The sequence below is a fragment of the Thalassophryne amazonica genome, chromosome 6 (assembly GCF_902500255.1).
Source record: "Thalassophryne amazonica chromosome 6, fThaAma1.1, whole genome shotgun sequence".
Classification (NCBI taxonomy): domain Eukaryota; kingdom Metazoa; phylum Chordata; class Actinopteri; order Batrachoidiformes; family Batrachoididae; genus Thalassophryne; species Thalassophryne amazonica.
Window position 1 is genome coordinate 109,982,019 of NC_047108.1, and position 22,296 is coordinate 110,004,314.

At 43.2% G+C, this 22,296-nt stretch overlaps 1 protein-coding gene across 1 annotated transcript in view; it reads right to left on the reverse strand.

The window, feature by feature from the left end:
- The window catches only part of mthfr (methylenetetrahydrofolate reductase (NAD(P)H)), a 95,915-nt gene extending 73,957 nt beyond the window's left edge, over positions 1-21,958 (reverse strand). Inside the window, exon 1 of the mRNA XM_034173131.1 lies at positions 21,865-21,958. The gene's annotated coding sequence lies outside the window, so the exon portion shown is untranslated. The remainder of the gene's footprint in view (positions 1-21,864) is intronic.
- Positions 21,959-22,296: the final 338 nt, after the last annotated feature.

The following is a 22,296-nucleotide window of genomic DNA, read 5'->3' on the forward strand; positions in this document are numbered from 1 at the left end:
TTACTAAAAAAAGTGGTTAGATTAGAGTAACGCGTTACCGGCATCACTGTCTGTGACCCACAGACTTTTTTTTTGTGACCCTAGGGACACAAAGTAGTTCTGCTCCCTGAGAACACAAAGCCTGGGCCGGTGTAACAGTTTATCTTCCCCCCTAGGATATTTTACCCGGGGGTGTCCTAGATATCTTACCCCCCACCCAGGATATCTTAACCCCGACACTGATATCTTGCCAAAACATGCACGCATACATATTCACAGAGTTGCCACTTGCAGGGGCGGCTCCAGAGATTTTTTTCTGCGGGTGCTACGGGGGAGTTTGGTATTTTTATGAAGGTGCTATGAAATAAGGGCTTATATGTCACAACAGCTTTCTGCTACACCTCTGCCATGTTCCCAGCCTGGGGATCTATGTTAAAATGTAATATCCACCTGAAAGTCCATGAACAATCTTACCCCAAAACAATACTCTATCAAAAATAAGTGACAACTGAGCCTTTGACAGTATAGTGAAATTGCTGCAATTTACGCACGCATACTACAACCTCAGTTATGTACTAAAACAACCTATAAAATATCCTGCCAATTAACAAAATGGAAGCTTTAAAATCAACCAAAGGCTCATTTAGATTATATCAATAATACAAATGAGCATAAAAAGACAATAACAAGAATTCAAAATAAATGCCATAATCCCAAATACATTTAATTAACACAATGCAGCCAAATAAACACGCGCTTACCTTTTGATGTCTTCATAATAAAACAATCCTCCGGTTGTTATGGTTAAGGACAAAGGCATCAATGATTTTTTTCTTGGTCCAGGGCTCGGTTTCTGTCTGAGTTTATTGCCAGCAGTGCCAGGTTGCTGGTCCAAGAGTCTCCACTGCTGTTCCTTAAATAGTTCTTTAAACGAAGCAGACATGAGAAACTGCGCTCACAGCTCACTGATGTGACTGGAAGGGTCAGAGATATGGACAGGAGTTTAAACACGTCTATAAAAGGCATCCTTGTATGGTCTCATCAGGGCTAAAACTCCTGTGTGGTAGTGATCCTATGGCCCTGTTCGTCTTTCCTCTGAAGTAGCCGGCGAGCTTGATAGAGTTCTGCACACAGGTTTTCCTCCCCGACCCCATAGTGTCGGGCCATGGGCATGATGCGCTCCTTGTCCAGAAATGATGAGTGTTTGGGGCTCAAAGCTGGTACCCCTCTCAAAACAATATTAGTCTCCATTGAAAAGCGGCGCTTCATCTCCATCAATAGCCTGCCTATGACAGGAAAGAAAGAGTATCTTTAGGTCTTCCAAAGTGTCTATATGTGCTCTTTCTAAAGGGGCGTCCACCACAAACCCCTCAAGGTGTTGAGCTGTCTGAACCAACCTTCTCACACGCAGAATCCGAGGATAAAGTCCTATTTTTGAGCACATAGCCTCAGTATGCTCCCGTATTTCTTTCCATTTTTCCTCCTTGTGCTTTTCTGATAAGGCGGTGATGACAGACTGTTCAGGGTCATCTGCTGCTCCAAGGTCAAAATTAGGGGACTGTAGCTGATCAGACATGAACTTAGTGGTTTGAACTACATCTTCAAAAAGTATGAGATGCAGAACAAACTTGTCATCCATCACTGCACTAACTGCTCTCGCCTCCATCCTCCGATGTGCGTTTGTCTGTCTGGTGATGTCATGCAGGGTAGCTTGGATTGCTGGGAGTTTTTTTGACAGCCCAGATGGCATTACAGTGGTCCCTCGCTATAACGTGGTTCACCTTTCGCGGCCTTGCAGTTTCACGGATTTTTTACTACAATTTTGCAAGCTTTATTTTTTTTTTAACAGCGCATTGTGTTCTCCGTCCTCATCAAGCAGGCCGGTCGCGGCACCGCAAAGGGAGAGCACGCACATTGTGTTCTGCATGTCTGTTTATAAGAATCTTCTCGCCCAGAAGAAAAAGAGCGCCAACAACTACCCATAACTATGTTCTTCACTCGGAAAAAGACACATGCAGTGAGGTGTAACTCAGTGGAAAAGACGCGACAGTGCAGCGGCGCCAGGACGCAGAGGCGCGATCAGAGGAACTGTGAGATACTGGTCAGTCACTATTAATAATTTCTTATGTGTCCAACCTTGTAGATGGATCATTTTACAGCCTTAAAAAGTCTATAATAATTGTAAAAAATAACGCTGACTACTTCACGGATTTCGCCTATTGCGGGTTATTTTTAGAACGTAACGCTGGCAAGTAAGGAGTCAGCGTCCAATCCATCTGCAGCAGTAAAATGCAAAAACTCCTCCTGCACTTTCTCCGTCCCCGGCTTCAAATACCGAACAATCACTGATATCTGTTCTTTTGTGCTGACATCCTTACTTTCATCCACCAAAATGTCAAAGCACTCAGCATCCCTCACCTCATTTCTTATGCCTCTCCAAATCATTTCAGCCATCACAGAAAAAATTTCATTCTGGATGTCATGGTGAATATATTTGGCATTTGATGGGTTGTTGTCCAACTTTTTCTTCACCACTGTATAATCCAATTACATCCAGAAGCTCGCAAAAATTCCCTGTTTGCTGACTCCTCATCCTCACTGTGCGATCCCTTGGCAAACTGTGTACCGTAAACTTTCCACCACCGCATTCATATAACGTTGGTTCTCCATAACCAAAGCTGAATGTCCCTTGTTCAGCATGTTTGCTATCTTCGAGCCACTTGTCTCAGTTTGCTTAAACTCACTCCATGTCTCCATGGTAAATTTATGTCAAATACTTTCATGATGGCTCTTCAGAGATGCAGAAGCCTTTCGCCAATTATTAAATCCATTGCTGGTAAAAGCTGGCTCCATGTGAAATCCGTGGCTCTGTTTCAAGAAATGCCGACACGCAAAGCAGAGCGCTGCGTCTTTGGACATGCTGTATTCCAGCCATATGTACTGATCCATCCAGCTTCTGTTAAAACTCCTCTGTTTCCTGCCGAACGGCCTTGGAGGATATTTTTGTAGTACAGGGCGCCTTGGACCCTCGCGTGGCTGAAAGCTAATGTCACCTGCACGGCCAGAGTTGTCCGTGGGGCGCGGTTGCACTTCAACATCCTCATCCTCGTCTTGGTCCTACTCGGTTTCTGGCGCCTCAAAATTTTCGACAGGTAAGGCAGAAGAGCGAGCCTGACTTCCTGCTTCCCCACCGTCTGAAGCCGTTTTATCCAACCGTGCACGTTTACGATAAACGAAACGATCCATCTCTGCACTGTACACCGCAATGAAGTTAGCAAAAACTTTGCACACTGAAGAGCAGCAGGGTCAAATGTGAAGCGCAGTCAAATGTTACATGAGTGACACTGGTTTTAATCACGTACATTTTTCAGCTATTGATTTTTAAATTCATTAAAAGAGTTTTTTTTTTTTCCTTTTTTACCCAAATGTGTATAACTAACCTAATAAAATTAAATTAAATTAAAAAAAGAACTGAAACTACTTTTTTGGGGGTGCTTTGACAATCCCAGGGGTAGCTGAAGCGCCCCCTTGACACTGACTATGGCCACTTGGCTTTTAAGGCCAAATCGAAGTTTTGCAAGATATGTTTGTCAGTATGTAAAGTTTTCTGTTTGTAATTGTTGCATTTTTCACCTTTAACTCAGAACACAGTTTACGTCGCAGACTCTTGCAAGTGCACATATAAGCAGCCCTAGTAAGGTACCATTCTGTACACAAAAGGATTAAGTTCAAGATCAAAGGTCAAGGTCACAGGAAGGTCAAACACTAAATTCAATTAAACAACTTTCCTGGTTGAAATTTTTGAAATATAGCAGGTACAAAGTACCTTTCAGTACACAAAAGGATTAAAGTCAAAGGTCAAGGTTACAGGAAGGTCAAACACTAAATTCAACTACACAACTTTCCTGGCCACAATTTTTGAAATATAAGCAGCCCTAGTAAGGTACCATCCAGTACACAAAAGTATCAAGGTCAAAGGTCAAGGTCACAGGAAGGTCAAACACTAAATTCAACAATGCAACTTTCCTGGTTGTAATTTTTGAAATATAGCAGCCGTAGCAAGCTACTTTTCAGTACACAAAAGGATCAAGCTCAAGGTGTTGTGTGGGCCGCTGAAGAGGAGGTACTGCTGGCCCACCACCACCAGAGGGCGCCCTGCCTGGAGTGCGGGCTCCAGACATCGGAGGGCGCTGCCGCCTCACAGGAGCAGCCAGGGTGACAGCTGTCACCCATCACCTGAGACAGCTGATATCAATCACCAGGGAGGTATATCAGCAGGACGGCATCTCCACCTCATTGCCAAGATATCGCTCTACTAAGGAGGTAACGAACTCAGCCAGTTGTGTTATTCAGAGAAGTAATACTTTGTTGCTTGTGCTTAGGTCAGCTGAAGACCGTATTGGACGTGGTTGGATAAGTACTCACATTCCAATCCTACAGTGCTGTTTTTGAGTAGAGGTGGAGTTTCCACCCTGTGTGTTGCTGGGTGCGGCCGCACCCACACCTGACTGTTTCTGTTCCTTGCCAGCAGTACCGGATCCGACGAGCGGAGGCAGTGGCCATCTGGGAGTTCGGGACTTGGCGGCTCCAGTATTCCCGGGGTTCGGTGGCAGAGGAAATCGGGTGGTTCCGGTTCGACTCGGACAGACGTCTCCTATCGTCGAGCCTGCCCACACGACACCATTGGAATTCGGCTTACTGCTATAATTGTAATCTGTTGTGTTTGTTGTGCGTGTTCACAACAGTAAAGCTTTGTGATTTGACTTCCTCCATTGTCCGTTCATTTGCGCCCCCTGTTGTGGGTCCGTGTACCTACACTTTCACAACACAAGGTCAAACACTAAATTTGATGAAACAACTTTCCTGTTCACAATTTTTGTAATTGTGCCTCAAAATTTGACATGAACATAGCAATAGGCCTTGCCCATAAGCCATTACCTGGGATAAGCAATTGACCTTGACATTCAGGGTTTTGCTTCAGGTCAAATGTCACCTAAATTAGGTCAAACTTCAGACTACTGTAAAACATGTCGTATACACCATACACCAAATTAAAGAGCTTCATAAAAGGATCCAGAATATAGCAAAGGTTTTAATTTATGTCATTTGATGACATAAAAAAATGATACAAATTGTTGTTTGGGTTGATAGGGTTCTTAATAAGGAATAGTTTGCACCATCTGTCCTGCTTAGTTATCAGCGTAACATATGGCACCTGTCATAGTATCAAATGGACATCAACCTTATTTGACCTTTACTTTGGAGACCAAACATTCAACACAGTCAAAACTATTCCATTTATTAGTCCTTTCATTTCACTCTCTTTATATTTATGACCTAGCTTGTACAAAAGAGATTTGAGAAAGGTGGCAGACATTATAGGCCTCTCATTTTCATTATGTTTCTTAAACATAATTAAATACTATTGTGTCTGTGTGTATCTGTTTGTGTGTGCGTGCGCACGTGCTACTGAGTATTCTATACATATACTGTGGATATTTTATGCAAAACTAAATTGGAGTATTTTCCATCACATCACATATTTCAGGTTGTCAATCAGGTCCATATAGCTGTAGAGTATATTTGGAAGGGGGAGAAGCTATTCAGGGAGGGAAGTTATACTGTTACACCGGTATGTAGGGTTTAATTAGGTCAGCTTGGTAGGGAGGTGCCAGTCCATGAACCATTTTATAGGCTAGTAGCAGAACCTTAAAATCTGATCTCACAGGGACAGGAAGCCAGTGAAGAGATGCCAAATTGGGTGTAATGTGGTCAAACTTTCTGCTTCGTGTCAAAAGTCTGGCAGCAGCATTTTGAACCAATTGGAGAGCCCTAATGCTGGACTGCGGTAAACCAGAAAATAGAACACTGCAGTAGTCCAATCAAGAAGAGACAAACACATTAATCAGGGTCTCAGCATCAGCCAGACAGGATGGGATGAATCTCCGCTATATTTCGCAGGTGGAAGAAAGCAGCCCTCGTAATATCTCTAATGTGGCGGTCAAAGGACAATGTAGGATGTAAAATTACCACAAAGTTTCTCATTTTGTCAGTGTTGATGTATGACACATGAGCCTAGGCTAAGCGTTAGCTCGTCAAATTGATGTCGATGTCTCACTGGACCAAGAACCATCATTTCAGTATTACCAGAGTTTAAAAATAGGAAGTTGCCAGACATCCATCTTCTCACTGATGCAAGGAAATCTTCTACGGATTTTATGTTGATGAGATTACCAGCAATTATCATCATATATAACTATCATCAGCATAGCAGTGAAAAGTAATCCATGGGTTAAAGCAATAAATTTTCATCTGACTGAAATTTTTTCCTGGCAAAAATCAGTGCCAGCAATTCCCTAAAATGTGGCGTAGTGGGGGAACACACTCTTTTTTTCATCAATAAATATAATAAACACATTATACTGTATACAAATCTATTCTAATTAGCCTCTAATGCTGCCTTCGCACCGGTCGACACACGAGCGACGGCGGCGACAGGTTGTCATGTAATCCATATGGAAGGACGCGTTGTGGCGCCACAAATGTTCAAGCCACGCAATGCGACGCGAATGAAGCGACGCGAACGAAGCAATTTTGAGCGATTGGTGCGTTTGTGGCACGATATCGTGTCACGATATCGTGTCACGTTGCCCTCTTCCCCAAGTTAAAAATCTGAGCTTTTTCGTCTTGTTGCGCCGCGATGACCAATCAGGGACTGAATATGTAGTGACGTGGAGATGTCTGGAGTTTATACTTGATGTGGACATGTCCTGTCTCTGGCAGCCAGCCTGTGAGCCGGAGTTATGTCCCTTTTATCCTTTATTTCACAATTATGACAGAGTTTGAAGGGAGCGCGAGCAGCAGCACCGCAACAGCCGTTTTTTTTTTCCACGTGCGTGCGCAAATAAATTGTCCATAAAGAATATTTTGTTTATTAACTACACAGATGTATAATAAAACAAATGGTGACTGGTTTATAACACAATTATGACAGAGTTAACAACATGGGTTAAAGCAATAAATTTTCATCTGACTGAAATTTTTTCCTGGCAAAAAAAAAAAAAAAAAAAATCGATGCCAGCAATTTCCTAAAATGTGGCATAGTGGGGGCGCACAATCTTTTTTTCCTCAACAAATATAATAAACACATTATACAGTATACAAATCTATTCTAAATAACCGCTAAGGAGAGAGAGAGACAAAGCATAAAAAGAATGCAAAACCTGAACATAAAGGTACATAAAAGGGTGGTGGGGGGGGCGGGGTATAGTCTGGATTGTGGGGGGTCTGGGGGATCTCCCCCAGAAAATTTTTAAAAGAGCAAGTCAAATTTTGTGTATCCTGGTGAATTTTAACAGCTATGAAGCCATCTGAAATAAAGAAAACTCACTTCAAACTGTTAAGTAAAAATACAGTATTGATTAAGGGGGAAAATTTTTAAAAGAGCAAGTCAAATTTTGTATATTCTGGTGAATTTTAATGAGTATGATGCCCTCTGAAACAACAAAAACTCACTTCAAACTGTTAAGTAAAAATACTGTATTGATTATGGGGGGTCTGGGGGGTGCTCCCCCAGAAATTTTTAAGAGCAAGTCAAATTTTGTATATTCTGGGGAATTTTTGAAGCCCTCTGAAACAAATAAAAGTCACTTCAAACTGTTAAGTAAAAACACAGTATTGATTATGGGGGGTCTGGGGGTGCTCCCCCAGAAATTTTTTAAAAGTGCAAGTCAAATTTTGTATATTCTTTTGAATTTTAATGGGCATGAAGCCCTCAAACAAAAAAACTCACTTCAACTGTCAAGTAAAAATTCTTTGTCTTCTGTAGTATTTTGATCGCTTCCATTCCGGTAAATGCACCAAAAGGGTGCTGTGTCACTGGCTGTACAGTCAATAAAATACAAAATTAGGGCCTAAAGCAATTGACAACATTGTTCTGCTGTGCACAAAGTAACACTGTCACCCGTTTTGAAAACGCATGAACACTGAGAAACTCAAAACGGGCTTATTCACATTTAATCGGTAAAATGCTCTCACTCGTAAAACAAACCTGAGCTGCAACTAACTAATTATTTTAGTAATCGATTAATTGGTTGATTATTTTTTCAATTAATCGTTTTTTATTTTTTACTTACATGTGACTTTTGCCATTATTTCTTGGAGTTATTAAAAGGCCTTTATCACGCAACATCAACGTTTGGCCTTGTAACAAAGTTATGACGTTATATTCTCGTCAAAACATATCTGGAGTACTGTTTTGTTTTATTTTGCACATACATACATCACAACACACCACAAAGAGATTTCCATCAGGTTTCACCCGATTATGAGCATTTTTAGATGCCTACAGAAACTATTTCAACCACTGACAATAGGACTGAAACGAATAGTCGAGTAACTCGAATAATTTGATTACAAAAAATGTTCGAGGCAAATTCTGTGCCTCGAAGCTTCGTTTAACATTGTAGTAAATATGCCAGGCCTGTGTGTGGCTCTGAAATGTCCGCAGAAAAAAAACAGAAGACTGGAGCCTCAGGAGGCGGAAGCAGCTCTCCACCAGCACTGTCTACGGTGCGGGCGGGGAGCTGTTGACCCTGACTAGGGAAGTTGTCGGGCGGTGGAAGGAATACTTCGAGGATCTCCTCAATCCCATCGTCACGTCTTCCGAAGAGGAAGCAGAGACTGGGGACTCAGAGGCGGACTCATCCATTACCCAGGCCGAAGTCACCGAGGTGTTTAGAAAGCTCCTCGGTGGCAAGGCTCCTGGGGTGGATGAAATCCGTCCTGAGTACCTTAAGTCTCTGGATGTTGTGGGACTGTCTTGGCTGACACGCCTCTGCAACATTGCATGGCGGTCGGGGACAGTGCCTCTGGATTGGCAGACTGGGGTGGTGGTCCCTCTGTTTAAGAAGGGGGACCGGAGGGTGTGTTCCAACTATAGGGGGATCACACTCCTCAGCCTCCCCGGTAAGGTCTATTCCAGAGTACTGGAGAGGAGAATTCGACCAATAGTCGAACCTCGGATTCAGGAGGAGCAGTGTGGTTTTCGTCTTGGTCGCGGCACACTGGACCAGCTCTACACGCTCCATCGGGTGCTCGAGGGTTCATGGGAGTTTGCCCAACCAGTCCACATGTGTTTTGTGGATCTGGAGAAGGCGTTCGACTGTGTCCCTCGGGGCACCCTGTGGGGGGTGCTCTTTGAGTAAGGGGTCCTTTGCTAAGGGCTATCCGGTCCCTGTACGACCGCAGCAGGAGCTTGGTTCGCATTGCCGGTAGTAAGTCAAACCTGTTTCCAGTGCACGCTGGCCTCCGCCAGGGCTGCCCTTTGTCACTGGTTCAGTTCATTATTTTTATGGACAGAATTTCTAGGCGCAGCCAGGGTGTGGAGGGGGTCTGGTTTGGGAACCATATAATCTCGTCTCTGCTGTTTGCGGACGATGTGGTTCTGTTGGCTTCTTCAAATCAGTACCTTCAGCGTGCACTGGGGCAGTTTGCAGCCGAGTGTGAAGTGTCCGGGATGAAAATCAGCACCTCCAAATCCGAGGCCATGGTTCTCAACCAGAAAAAGGTGCTTTGCCCTCTTCAGGTCGGTGGAGTGTCCTTGCCTCAAGTGGAGGAGTTTAAGTATCTCGGGGTCTTGTTCACGAGTGAGGGACGGATGGAGCGTGAGATCGATAGACAGATTGGTGCAGCATCTGCAGTGATGCGGTCGCTGTATCGGACCGTCGTGGTGAAGAGAGAGCTGAGTAGGGGTGCAAAGCTCTCGATTTACCGATCGATCTACGTTCCGATCCTCACCTATGGTCATGAGATTTGGCTCATGACCGAAAGAACGAGATCGCGAGTACAAGCGGCCGAGATGAGTTTCCTCCGCAGGGTGGCTGGGCGCTCCCTTAGAGATAGGGTGAGGAGCACGGTCACTCGGGAGGAGCTCGGAGTCGAGCTGCTGCTCCTCCACGTCGAAAGGAGCCAGATGAGGTGGCTTGGGCATCTTTTCCGGATGCCACCTGGACGCCTCGCTGGAGAGGTGTTCCGGGCACGTCCCATTGGGAGGAGGCCCCGGGGAAGACCCAGGACATGCTGGAGGGACTACATCTCTTGGCTGACTTGTGAATGCCTTGGGATTCCCCTGGAGGAGCTGGGGGAGGTGTGTGTGGATTGGGAGGTCTGGGCGGCTTTGCTTGAGCTGCTGCCCCTGCAACCCGACTCCGGATAAAGCGGAAGAAAATGGATGGATGGATGGAAGATGGGAGCATAACAGCTAATCAAATTAGCAACAATAGCTACCACTTTCCAACGTGACACATAGAATAAAATAAAGCCTTTTAAGAGAAAGATGCTCCACGCTGATCATCTGAAATAGACTTACTGTACATTTAAAGCGAAGCAGTGTGTTTGTCTATTTTTAAAAAAACACGGTCTGCTCTACGTGGGGAGGGACTATTGACCCAGTGGCCGGCTGCTGTCTCTCTCTGCCCGGTGTGAGGGGCTCTCAGATCGGGCGAGTCACAGCTCTGTCCACGGCTACACTGACAAACAGCAGAAGTCCACTCTTTCTTCTGTGTTTACACGAGACTCACACTGAGTGTTTGACTTTTTAATTGTTGCTTTTTTGGGCAACACACAACACTTCACAAACACGGTAACTTAAATAAAATAATAATTTAAAAAACTGACTGCGAGGCTTGTATGTTCAACCTACAGCTGAAATGCACTGAAAAACTTAAAAATGGTTACATTTTACAAGTTAGAGAAAACAAAACAGAAAGCCACATCCCATCCCCATTTTAGCAAGATGCCAACACTTTGGCGCAGTGACATTGTGCCATTGCTTGATGTTGTTTAAAAATGCAGAAGTACTTTTTATTCGATTAATCGCCAGAATAATCGATAGAATACTCGATTACTAAAATAATCGATAGCTGCAGCACTAACTGACAACATATTACAGCAAGAGTCCACAAAAGTTTTTTAAAGGCCTCGATATTGATGCCATTATCGATTCTGCTTATCGATCTGATTCCTTATCGATACTTCTTGTGAATTTTCTGTGTACTAAAAGTAGGCTTTACTGGTTTTCTATGTCAACAACATTTTAAATTGGTCACTAGATCCTTGATATCTGACATAAAAAAAAATTAAATCTGTATTTTTTGTCAAAAGCATTTCCTTTCAGACATTTTGGCATCCGTACCTCTGATTTGAGCTCAGCCGTGTGATGCACATCAGCGCAGGACGTCTCGTTTTGGGAGGAAAAAAAAACGTTTTGATCGATTACAATTTGTTTGTATTACAATGTTTGGAAAGAAGTGTCATTTGATTTAAACTGAGCTTTAAATTTATTAATTCCGACTGGACTCTATCGTTCTAACTTGACTCGGCAGAGAGCCGCGCAGCGTTTGGAGCTGTGTGAACAGAACGGAGAATGATTCTTGTTTCTTTCTCCCAACAAGACAGGAGTCCCAGTTAGTGACTTTAATCTGCACAAAAGTGACTCACGATTGACATATTCAGGGATGAAAGTGGTGAAAAACAAAAAAAAGCTGAAACCCAAAATTATCCCCAACACCACCCGCACAAAAATGTTTGAATTCTAGAAGCTCTGAAATGCAATCTGGGACTATTCCAGACAATAAACTGCAGTGAGTGCAGCATCTATTTTAGTGAGAAAAAAAACCAACTTTCCTTATTCAAATTCATTCCAGTAGTATTCTGCTCTTACTAGGATGCAGCAGTTTTCTAGCTTGGCAGATAGTTCTGGGGGAAATCACTGAAGAAATTAACAAATTAAAAATATGGTTTGACTGAAACAAATTATCATTAATCTTAAATACGAGGTCTGTGAGAAAAGTATCCAACCTTTTTATTTTATGCAAAAAATATATGGATTTGATTCATATGTTTTTACGTCAGCCAAGCTTGAACCTTCGTGCGCATGCGTGAGTTTTTCCACGGCTGTCGGTTGCGTCATTCGCCTGTGGGCAGGCTTTGAGTGAGCACTGGTCCACCCCTCTCGTTGTTGTTTCATTGCGAGGAAATGGCGGAATGATTTGGGCTTTTTTTTCCCCCATCAGAATGTTTTCAGAAACTGTTAGAGACAGGCAGCTGGAAACCATTCGAAAAATTTATCTGGCTTTCTGGGACAAGCCTATCTCAGCTTTCAGTGCTTACCAGTCGAGTGAGTATAAGAGAAATTGTGGAGAGCTGGACATGTCCCAACTTGTCCTCTAACACTCCGAAATGAAGGTGTTCCTTTGTCTCGCTTCATCAGCGAATCGGTCGTGACGCGCGACAAAATCTCTTGTTAAAAGTGAAATCTGCCGGAAAATGGCTGATGTCCAGCTCTTGTGATAACCAGAGAAATTGCACACGACGGTCCTGGCTCCACACAGCCATCCGTTTAGAAATGATGTGGTGGTTTCTGCCTCTCGATGGTGGCTCGGAGCGCGGTGCGCCGTGCGCCATTGTGGGCCGTCCTTAAAGCTGTAGTAACACTCCTTATTCTCTGTGAAGCCCGTAAAATTTTCACCAAAAGCCAGATAAATTTTTCGAATGGTTTCCAGCTGCCTGTCTCTAACAGTTTCTGAAAAAATTCTGATGGAAAAAAAAGCCCAAATCATTCCGCCAATTCCACGCAATGAAACAACGATGAGAGGGGTGGACCAGTGCTCACTCAAAGCCTGCCCACAGGCGAATGACGCAACCGACAGGCGTGGAAAAACTCACGCATGCGCAAGAAGTTGTTCAAGCTTGGCTGACGTAAAAACATATTAATCAAATCCATGTATTTTTTGCATAAAATAAAAAGGTCGGATACTTTTCTCACAGACCTGTAAAACAGGGATAAAGTGGAGGTGTAAGAGTCACTAGGTGTTCACAGGAAACATTTATTTCTATATGTATTCATCTTTTTGTTGTGTTTTGTTTCATTAGGTTCTTTCTGTCTCTTCTCTACAATTGTATTGTAACATTATTAGTCTATTATTATTGACTATTATTGTCTATTATATAGACTATTATTGTTGTTGCTATTATATGAATAACAATAAATTTAAAAAATTACAATTTGACTCTTTTATGACAACGAACACTGAGCCATTAATTATACAGAAAACAAATCAACACAAACATGCTGAGATGCGAACAGCTTAATGCTAACTTTAATCCAATCCACTTTATTTATATAGCACATTTAAACAACAGAACAGTTTCCAAAGTGCTGCACAAAAAAATAATTATACAAACTATACAAAACAATAAACCGACTCAGATACTAATAAATAAACATAAAAACAATAAATAAATAAAACACTGGGCCAAAGACAACAGAGGACCATACAACTAATGCAGAGCTAAAAGCCAGAGAATAAAAGTGGGTCTTCAGACGAGACTTAACTTTAACACTGAAAACACCACAGACATGCTAACGTGTTAGCATTGGTCCCGTTTTTAAGTTATAAACTACATCTATCAACTGTTTCAGAAGACCATAACAGGTCGGTTTAACATAAAAATATTAAATATTACTCACAGACATATGCTCTTCAGGGTTTTAGCTGGGAAAATTAGGAAAAAGCGAAATAAAACAATGAATCCATGAATCGTAGATCGAAGCACTGCTTCGATCTGCGAATCATTGCTTCGATTGGTTCAAGGTTCAAAGCAAAGCCGCGCTGCAGAAAAGTTAATTACAGACTCGCTGCAGGGTCTGTAATCAATGTAGAGAAATTATCATTTTCCTGACAAACACCCCCCAAAACAACGGCCACTCTGAAGGACCGATAAGGGAATCGTTAAGGAAAAAGCTTATCGATGTTGGTGGATCGAATAATTTCTTAACGATACCCAAAAGGAACCGGTTCTCGATACCCATCCCTAAATAAGATATTTTCATTTAAAAAGACACAAATGTGCCGTTTATTGAATTTGATTTTTTTCTTGTGTAAAAACACAGCTTAGATGTGGTTTGACTGAAACAAATCGTCATTAAACTTAAATAAAACAGGGATGAAGTGGGGGTGTAAGAGTCACTAGGTGTTCACAGGAAACAGTTATTTATTTCTATATTTATTTATTTATGTTTGTTGGTTTTATCTTTTCTGTTTTGTTTTATCAGGTGCTTTTTGTCTGTTTCTCTAAAATTTGTATTGTAGCATTATTAGTTATTATTCCTATTATTGTTGCTGTTGCTATTATTATTAATTTTTTAAGTCCCTTCGGCTGCTCCCTTGTTTGCACTCGGGGTTGCCACAGCAAATCCAAGGTGGATCTGCATGTTGAATTGGCACAGGTTTTACACGGGATGCCTTTCCTGACGCAGCTCCACATTACATGGAGAAATGTGGCAGGGGTGGTGGGATTTGAACCCGGAGCCTTCTGAACTGAAACCAAGCGCATTAACCACTTGGCCACCAATAAAAAATATTACAATTTATAATACATTTGACTCTTTTACGACAACGAGCCATTAATTATACAGAAAACAAATCAACACAAACATGCTGAGATGCGAATAGCTTAATGCTAACTTCAACATTGAAAATGCCATAAACATGCTAACGCGTTAGCATCGGCCCCATTTTTAAGTTATAAAATACATCTATCAACTGTTTCAGAAGACCATAACAGGTCGGTTTAACATAATATTGATAAACATTAGTCACAGACAAATGATCTTTAGGGAAAAATTAAGATAAAGTGAAATTTTAAAAAAAGAACAACGAAGCAGCAGATCGAAGCAATGCATCACTGGTTCAAAGCAAAGCCACACCCTGCTCTACTTGGGAAAGGTCTGGCAATGTTCCCATGAAGACAAGGAGGAGAAGGACCGTGGCTCATGGCAAGCAGTAAACAGAGCGGAGAGGAGTGAAAATTCACACAGTCCCTTCCTCCGCGGTGCGGGCATCCACGCTGACATTGCTGCTGCTTTGATTATTGCAGAATGGGATGTTGCTTTGACAGTTAGAGTATCATATTTCGGCCTCAAAACACGCATGACACCATGTGCACGCGCATATGTGTGGTTAAATTGCCCAAATGACAGAAATCTGTCGTGGTGATGGAGAACTTTAACCCATGAGGTAATCCCAAAACGCAGAAATACGTACCCAAGGGGAGCTATATAAAGGGAGAAAAGCAGGGTGCCTAAGACGGACCCCTGTGGAACCCCAAATTTCATGTCACTAAGGTTAGAGGTAGTGTTACTGTACAAAACACAGTGAGAATGACTGGTCAGGTATGTCAACCACGCAAGGGCATTCCCAGTAATCCCAAAATGATTCTCCAGCCTATTAAGTAGAATGATGATTGACGGTATTAAACACAGCACTGAGATCTAACAACAGCAGATCCATAGCAGTATCCGAATCCATTGCAAGCAGAAGATCATTCCCCACTTTAGTGAGAGCTGTTTCTGTAGAATATTTTCTAAAAGCAGACTGCAGTGGCTCAAAAGATTATTCTCAGCAAGATAGTCCACAAGCTGTCGTGAAACCATTTTTCCATTTTGAAGCCAGTAGTGCATGCTTATAGTCTAAAATAGTATCACGCCACGCAAAGTGGAATACTTCTAATTTGGAACTACGCCATTTCCATTCTAAACCTCTAGCCTTATGCTTGAGGTCACACAAGTTATTACTGAACCAAGGTGACTGCGTTTTTTTTGGGGGGGGGGGGTGGTTTTAATAAAGGTGGCGCAATCATGTTGAGTGTAGCTTTGAGCGCCGAGTTTAAACTATCCACAAGACTGTCTACTGACTGGGTATTTGCCAAATGTGAAGCTAAGACATCAGGCAGTCTAGCTTCGAGTTCAGTCTTAGTTGAGGAGTTGATGTGTCACCGCAGTGATAAACAAGGTTGTTGTTTCACTAAACACGGCAGCAAAACTGTAAACCTAATAAGTGAGTGATCAGAGACCACTGATGCAAGAGGCATGATGTGAACATTCCTGACAGCAATACCACGTGCGAGAACCAAATCCAAGGTATTTCCACTAATGTGCGTCTTGTCCTGAATCCTAATACATTCACAATTTCCAAAAATTATTTGCAGAGGGGATTCGAAGGCTTATTTATAATGAATGTTAAAGTCACCAATAATCAGAATGTTATCTGCACTAGTTGACAAGTTAGAGATGAATGCACCAAATTCATCTAAGAATTCAGAATATGGGCCAGGGGGCCTATATACAATGACAAAGTAATATGGCTGATTTCAACTCTTCTGACCTTGGCAATACGAGGTCTGTCAATAAAGTAACGGTCCTTTTTATTTTTTTCAAAAACTATACAGATTTCATTCATATGTTTTTACGTTTTTACGTCATGTTTTTTGTTAAAAGTGAAATCTGCCGGAAAATGGCTGATGTCCAGCTCTTGTGATAACCAGAGAAAGAGCATACGACGGTCTCGTATCCACAGAGCCATCCGTTTAGAAATGGTCCGGTGGCTTGTGCCACGTCATCGCAGCTCGGAGCGCGGCGCGCCGAGCGTCCTTAAAGGGGTCCTTAAAGCTGTACTAACAGACCTTATTCTCTGTGAAGCCCGTACAATTTTCACCGAAAGCCAGATAAATTTTTCGAATGGTTTCCAGGTGCCAGTCTCTAACAGCTTCTGAAAAAATTCTGATGGAAAAAAAGTCCTTTTCATTCTGCCACGTCCAGACAATGAAAATCCGATGAGGGGGCGGGACCACTCCTTCCCAAGGCGTGCTCACAGGCGAATGACGTCACCGACAGGTGTGGAAAAACTCACGCATGCACACGAGGGTTCAAGCATGTCTGACCTAAAAACATATGAATGAAATCCATATAGTTTTTGAAAACGGTTACTTTATTGACAGACCTCGTACGTTGAATCGTGGGCATAGCAGAGAATCAGATGCTCAAACGAGTTATTTTTGTGACCCCCAACAGCTAATAAGCTAAACTAGATTTATAAATAAGATCAACACCCCCACCTTCCTTCACATCACGAGGGACGGGACTAAATGTGTAGACCGGTGGGTAGGCCTCATTTAAGAGGAGGACAGCTGTTGGTTTTAAGCCAGGTTTCACATAACCCAATCATATCTAAGTGATGATCAGTAATTAGATCATTAATCAACAATGATTTTGAGGATCGTGATCTTATGTTAATGAGACCCAGACTAAGGACCTCAGTTGAATTATTTGGGTTTAGAGGTGGTTCCAGAGTTTTTAAATGGATGCCTGCAACACGTTTCAAAAAAGCTGGGACAGTGGTATGTTTACCACTGTGTTACATCACCTTTACTTCTAACTACACTCAATAAGCATTCAGGAACTGAGGACACTAATTGTTGAAGCTCGGTAGGTGGAATTCTTTCTTTAAAGTGCCGCGCGTGTGTGTGTCCTCTGTTAAAGTGCCGCGCGTGTGTGTGTCCTCTGTTAAAGTGCCGCGCGTGTGTGTGTCCTCTGTTAAAGTGCCGCGCGTGTGTGTGTCCTCTGTTAAAGTGCCGCGCGTGTGTGTGTGTGTCCTCTGTTAAAGTGCCGCGCGTGTGTGTGTGTGTCCTCTGTTAAAGTGCCGCGCGTGTGTGTGTGTGTCCTCTGTTAAAGTGCCGCGCGTGTGTGTGTGTGTCCTCTGTTAAAGTGCCGCGCGTGTGTGTGTGTCCTCTGTTAAAGTGCCGCGCGTGTGTGTGTGTCCTCTGTTAAAGTGCCGCGCGCGTGTGTGTGTGTCCTCTGTTAAAGTGCCGCGCGTGTGTGTGTGTCCTCTGTTAAAGTGCCGCGCGTGTGTGTGTGTCCTCTGTTAAAGTGCCGCGCGTGTGTGTGTGTCCTCTGTTAAAGTGCCGCGCGTGTGTGTGTGTCCTCTGTTAAAGTGCCGCGCGTGTGTGTGTCCTCTGTTAAAGTGCCGCGCGTGTGTGTCCTCTGTTAAAGTGCCGCGCGTGTGTGTGTCCTCTGTTAAAGTGCCGCGCGTGTGTGTCCTCTGTTAAAGTGCCGCGCGTGTGTGTGTGTCCTCTGTTAAAGTGCCGCGCGTGTGTGTGTGTCCTCTGTTAAAGTGCCGCGCGTGTGTGTGTCCTCTGTTAAAGTGCCGCGCGTGTGTGTCCTCTGTTAAAGTGCCGCGCATGTGTGTGTCCTCTGTTAAAGTGCCGCGCGTGTGTGTGTCCTCTGTTAAAGTGCCGCGCGTGTGTGTCCTCTGTTAAAGTGCCGCGCGTGTGTGTCCTCTGTTAAAGTGCCGTGTGTGTACTAAGTACTCTGTGTGTGTGTGTGTACTCTGTTAAAGTGCCGTGTGTGTACTAAGTACTCTGTGTGTGTGTACTCTGTTAAAGTGCCGTGTGTGTGTACTAAGTACTCTGTGTGTGTGTGTACTCTGTTAAAGTGCCGTGTGTGTGTACTAAGTACTCTGTGTGTGTGTGTGTACTCTGTTAAAGTGCCGTGTGTGTGTACTAAGTACTCTGTGTGTGTGTGTACTCTGTTAAAGTGCCGTGTGTGTGTACTAAGTACTCTGTGTGTGTGTGTACTCTGTTAAAGTACCGTGTGTGTGTACTAAGTACTCTGTGTGTGTGTGTACTCTGTTAAAGTACCGTGTGTGTACTAAGTACTCTGTGTGTGTGTGTGTGTACTCTGTTAAAGTACCGCGTGTGTACTAAGTACTCTGTGTGTGTGTGTGTGTACTCTGTTAAAGTACCGCGTGTGTACTAAGTACTCTGTGTGTGTGTGTGTACTCTGTTAAAGTACCGTGTGTGTACTAAGTACTCTGTGTGTGTGTGTGTGTACTCTGTTAAAGTACCGTGTGTGTACTAAGTACTCTGTGTGTGTGTGTGTACTCTGTTAAAGTACCGTGTGTGTACTAAGTACTCTCTGTGTGTGTGTACTCTGTTAAAGTACCGTGTGTGTACTAAGTACTCTCTGTGTGTGTGTACTCTGTTAAAGTACCGTGTGTGTACTAAGTACTCTGTGTGTGTGTGTGTGTGTGTGTGTGTACTCTGTTAAAGTACCGTGTGTGTACTAAGTACTCTGTGTGTGTGTGTGTGTACTCTGTTAAAGTACCGTGTGTGTACTAAGTACTCTGTGTGTGTACTCTAACTGTTCTGCGCTCCGCAGTGATCGGTTCCGTGTAATCGTGTTTACCTTGTCTACACGAGGGTTCAAGCATGTCTGACCTAAAAACATATGAATGAAATCCATATAGTTTTTGAAAACGGTTACTTTATTGACAGACCTCGTACGTTGAATCGTGGGCATAGCAGAGAATCAGATGCTCAAACGAGTTATTTTTGTGACCCCCAACAGCTAATAAGCTAAACTAGATTTATAAATAAGATCAACACCCCCACCTTCCTTCACATCACGAGGGACGGGACTAAATGTGTAGACCGGTGGGTAGGCCTCATTTAAGGGGAGGACAGCTGTTGGTTTTAAGCCAGGTTTCACATAACCCAATCATATCTAAGTGATGATCAGTAATTAGATCATTAATCAACAATGATTTTGAGGATCGTGATCTTATGTTAATGAGACCCAGACTAAGGACCTCAGTTGAATTATTTGGGTTTAGAGGTGGTTCCAGAGTTTTTAAATGGATGCCTGCAACACGTTTCAAAAAAGCTGGGACAGTGGTATGTTTACCACTGTGTTACATCACCTTTACTTCTAACTACACTCAATAAGCATTCAGGAACTGAGGACACTAATTGTTGAAGCTCGGTAGGTGGAATTCTTTCTTTAAAGTGCCGCGCGTGTGTGTGTGTCCTCTGTTAAAGTGCCGCGCGTGTGTGTGTGTCCTCTGTTAAAGTGCCGCGCGTGTGTGTGTGTCCTCTGTTAAAGTGCCGCGCGTGTGTGTGTCCTCTGTTAAAGTGCCGCGCGTGTGTGTGTGTCCTCTGTTAAAGTGCCGCGCGTGTGTGTGTGTCCTCTGTTAAAGTGCCGCGCGTGTGTGTGTGTCCTCTGTTAAAGTGCCGCGCGTGTGTGTGTCCTCTGTTAAAGTGCCGCGCGTGTGTGTGTCCTCTGTTAAAGTGCCGCGCGTGTGTGTGTGTCCTCTGTTAAAGTGCCGCGCGTGTGTGTGTCCTCTGTTAAAGTGCCGCGCGTGTGTGTGTCCTCTGTTAAAGTGCCGCGCGTGTGTGTGTCCTCTGTTAAAGTGCCGCGCGTGTGTGTCCTCTGTTAAAGTGCCGTGTGTGTACTAAGTACTCTGTGTGTGTGTGTGTGTACTCTGTTAAAGTGCCGTGTGTGTACTAAGTACTCTGTGTGTGTGTACTCTGTTAAAGTGCCGTGTGTGTGTACTAAGTACTCTGTGTGTGTGTGTACTCTGTTAAAGTGCCGTGTGTGTGTACTAAGTACTCTGTGTGTGTGTGTACTCTGTTAAAGTGCCGTGTGTGTGTACTAAGTACTCTGTGTGTGTGTGTACTCTGTTAAAGTACCGTGTGTGTACTAAGTACTCTGTGTGTGTGTGTACTGTTAAAGTACCGTGTGTGTACTAAGTACTCTGTGTGTGTGTGTGTGTACTCTGTTAAAGTACCGCGTGTGTACTAAGTACTCTGTGTGTGTGTGTGTGTACTCTGTTAAAGTACCGCGTGTGTACTAAGTACTCTGTGTGTGTGTGTGTGTACTCTGTTAAAGTACCGTGTGTGTACTAAGTACTCTGTGTGTGTGTGTGTGTACTCTGTTAAAGTACCGTGTGTGTACTAAGTACTCTGTGTGTGTGTGTGTACTCTGTTAAAGTACCGTGTGTGTACTAAGTACTCTGTGTGTGTGTGTACTCTGTTAAAGTACCGTGTGTGTACTAAGTACTCTCTGTGTGTGTGTACTCTGTTAAAGTACCGTGTGTGTACTAAGTACTCTCTGTGTGTGTGTACTCTGTTAAAGTACCGTGTGTGTACTAAGTACTCTCTGTGTGTGTGTACTCTGTTAAAGTACCGTGTGTGTACTAAGTACTCTCTGTGTGTGTGTACTCTGTTAAAGTACCGTGTGTGTACTAAGTACTCTCTGTGTGTGTGTACTCTGTTAAAGTACCGTGTGTGTACTAAGTACTCTCTGTGTGTGTGTACTCTGTTAAAGTACCGTGTGTGTACTAAGTACTCTCTGTGTGTGTGTACTCTGTTAAAGTACCGTGTGTGTACTAAGTACTCTCTGTGTGTGTGTACTCTGTTAAAGTACCGTGTGTGTACTAAGTACTCTCTGTGTGGTGTGTACTCTGTTAAAGTACCGTGTGTGTACTAAGTACTCTCTGTGTGTGTGTACTCTGTTAAAGTACCGTGTGTGTACTAAGTACTCTCTGTGTGTGTGTACTCTGTTAAAGTACCGTGTGTGTACTAAGTACTCTCTGTGTGTGTGTACTCTGTTAAAGTACCGTGTGTGTACTAAGTACTCTCTGTGTGTGTGTACTCTGTTAAAGTACCGTGTGTGTACTAAGTACTCTCTGTGTGTGTGTGTACTCTGTTAAAGTACCGTGTGTGTACTAAGTACTCTGTGTGTGTGTGTACTGTTAAAGTACCGTGTGTGTACTAAGTACTCTCTGTGTGTGTGTACTCTGTTAAAGTACCGTGTGTGTACTAAGTACTCTCTGTGTGTGTGTACTCTGTTAAAGTACCGTGTGTGTACTAAGTACTCTCTGTGTGTGTGTGTACTCTGTTAAAGTACCGTGTGTGTACTAAGTACTCTCTGTGTGTGTGTACTCTGTTAAAGTACCGTGTGTGTACTAAGTACTCTCTGTGTGTGTGTACTCTGTTAAAGTACCGTGTGTGTACTAAGTACTCTGTGTGTGTGTGTGTACTCTGTTAAAGTACCGTGTGTGTACTAAGTACTCTGTGTGTGTGTACTAAGTACTCTGTGTGTGTGTGTGTACTCTGTTAAAGTACCGTGTGTGTACTAAGTACTCTGTGTGTGTACTCTAACTGTTCTGCGCTCCGCAGTGATCGGTTCCGTGTAATCGTGTTTACCTTGTCTACTTGTTTCCTTGTCTCCTGAAATCTGCTGTCAGATTTTTCTCGCTGTTTCACGCAAAGTGCAGCTCGCAGTTCGCACGTGGTTTTTTTTTTTTTTTTTTTTTTTTTTTTTTTTTTTTAATGAGTACCGGAGGCGACGGATTCAAGACCCGAGTTTTTTCCTAACAGCGCCCCCTACCGACGTGGATGAGCAACGGCCGCGTTTCCTGATTTCATGATCGATGAGGCGCATCACTGCTCCCATTTAGGACTGAAAACGACCAGATCCAAATTCAGATCCAGATCCAGATCCACCCAGAACAACTAAAGTTAAGAACTTTATTTCAGAAGTAACTTTCTTCTGTTCCTACAGCTGTTTGTTTGGAGAATTTAAAGAGAAAAATGTGGTTCCTGTCTCATTTTGATTAATTAAAAAAAAAAAAAAAT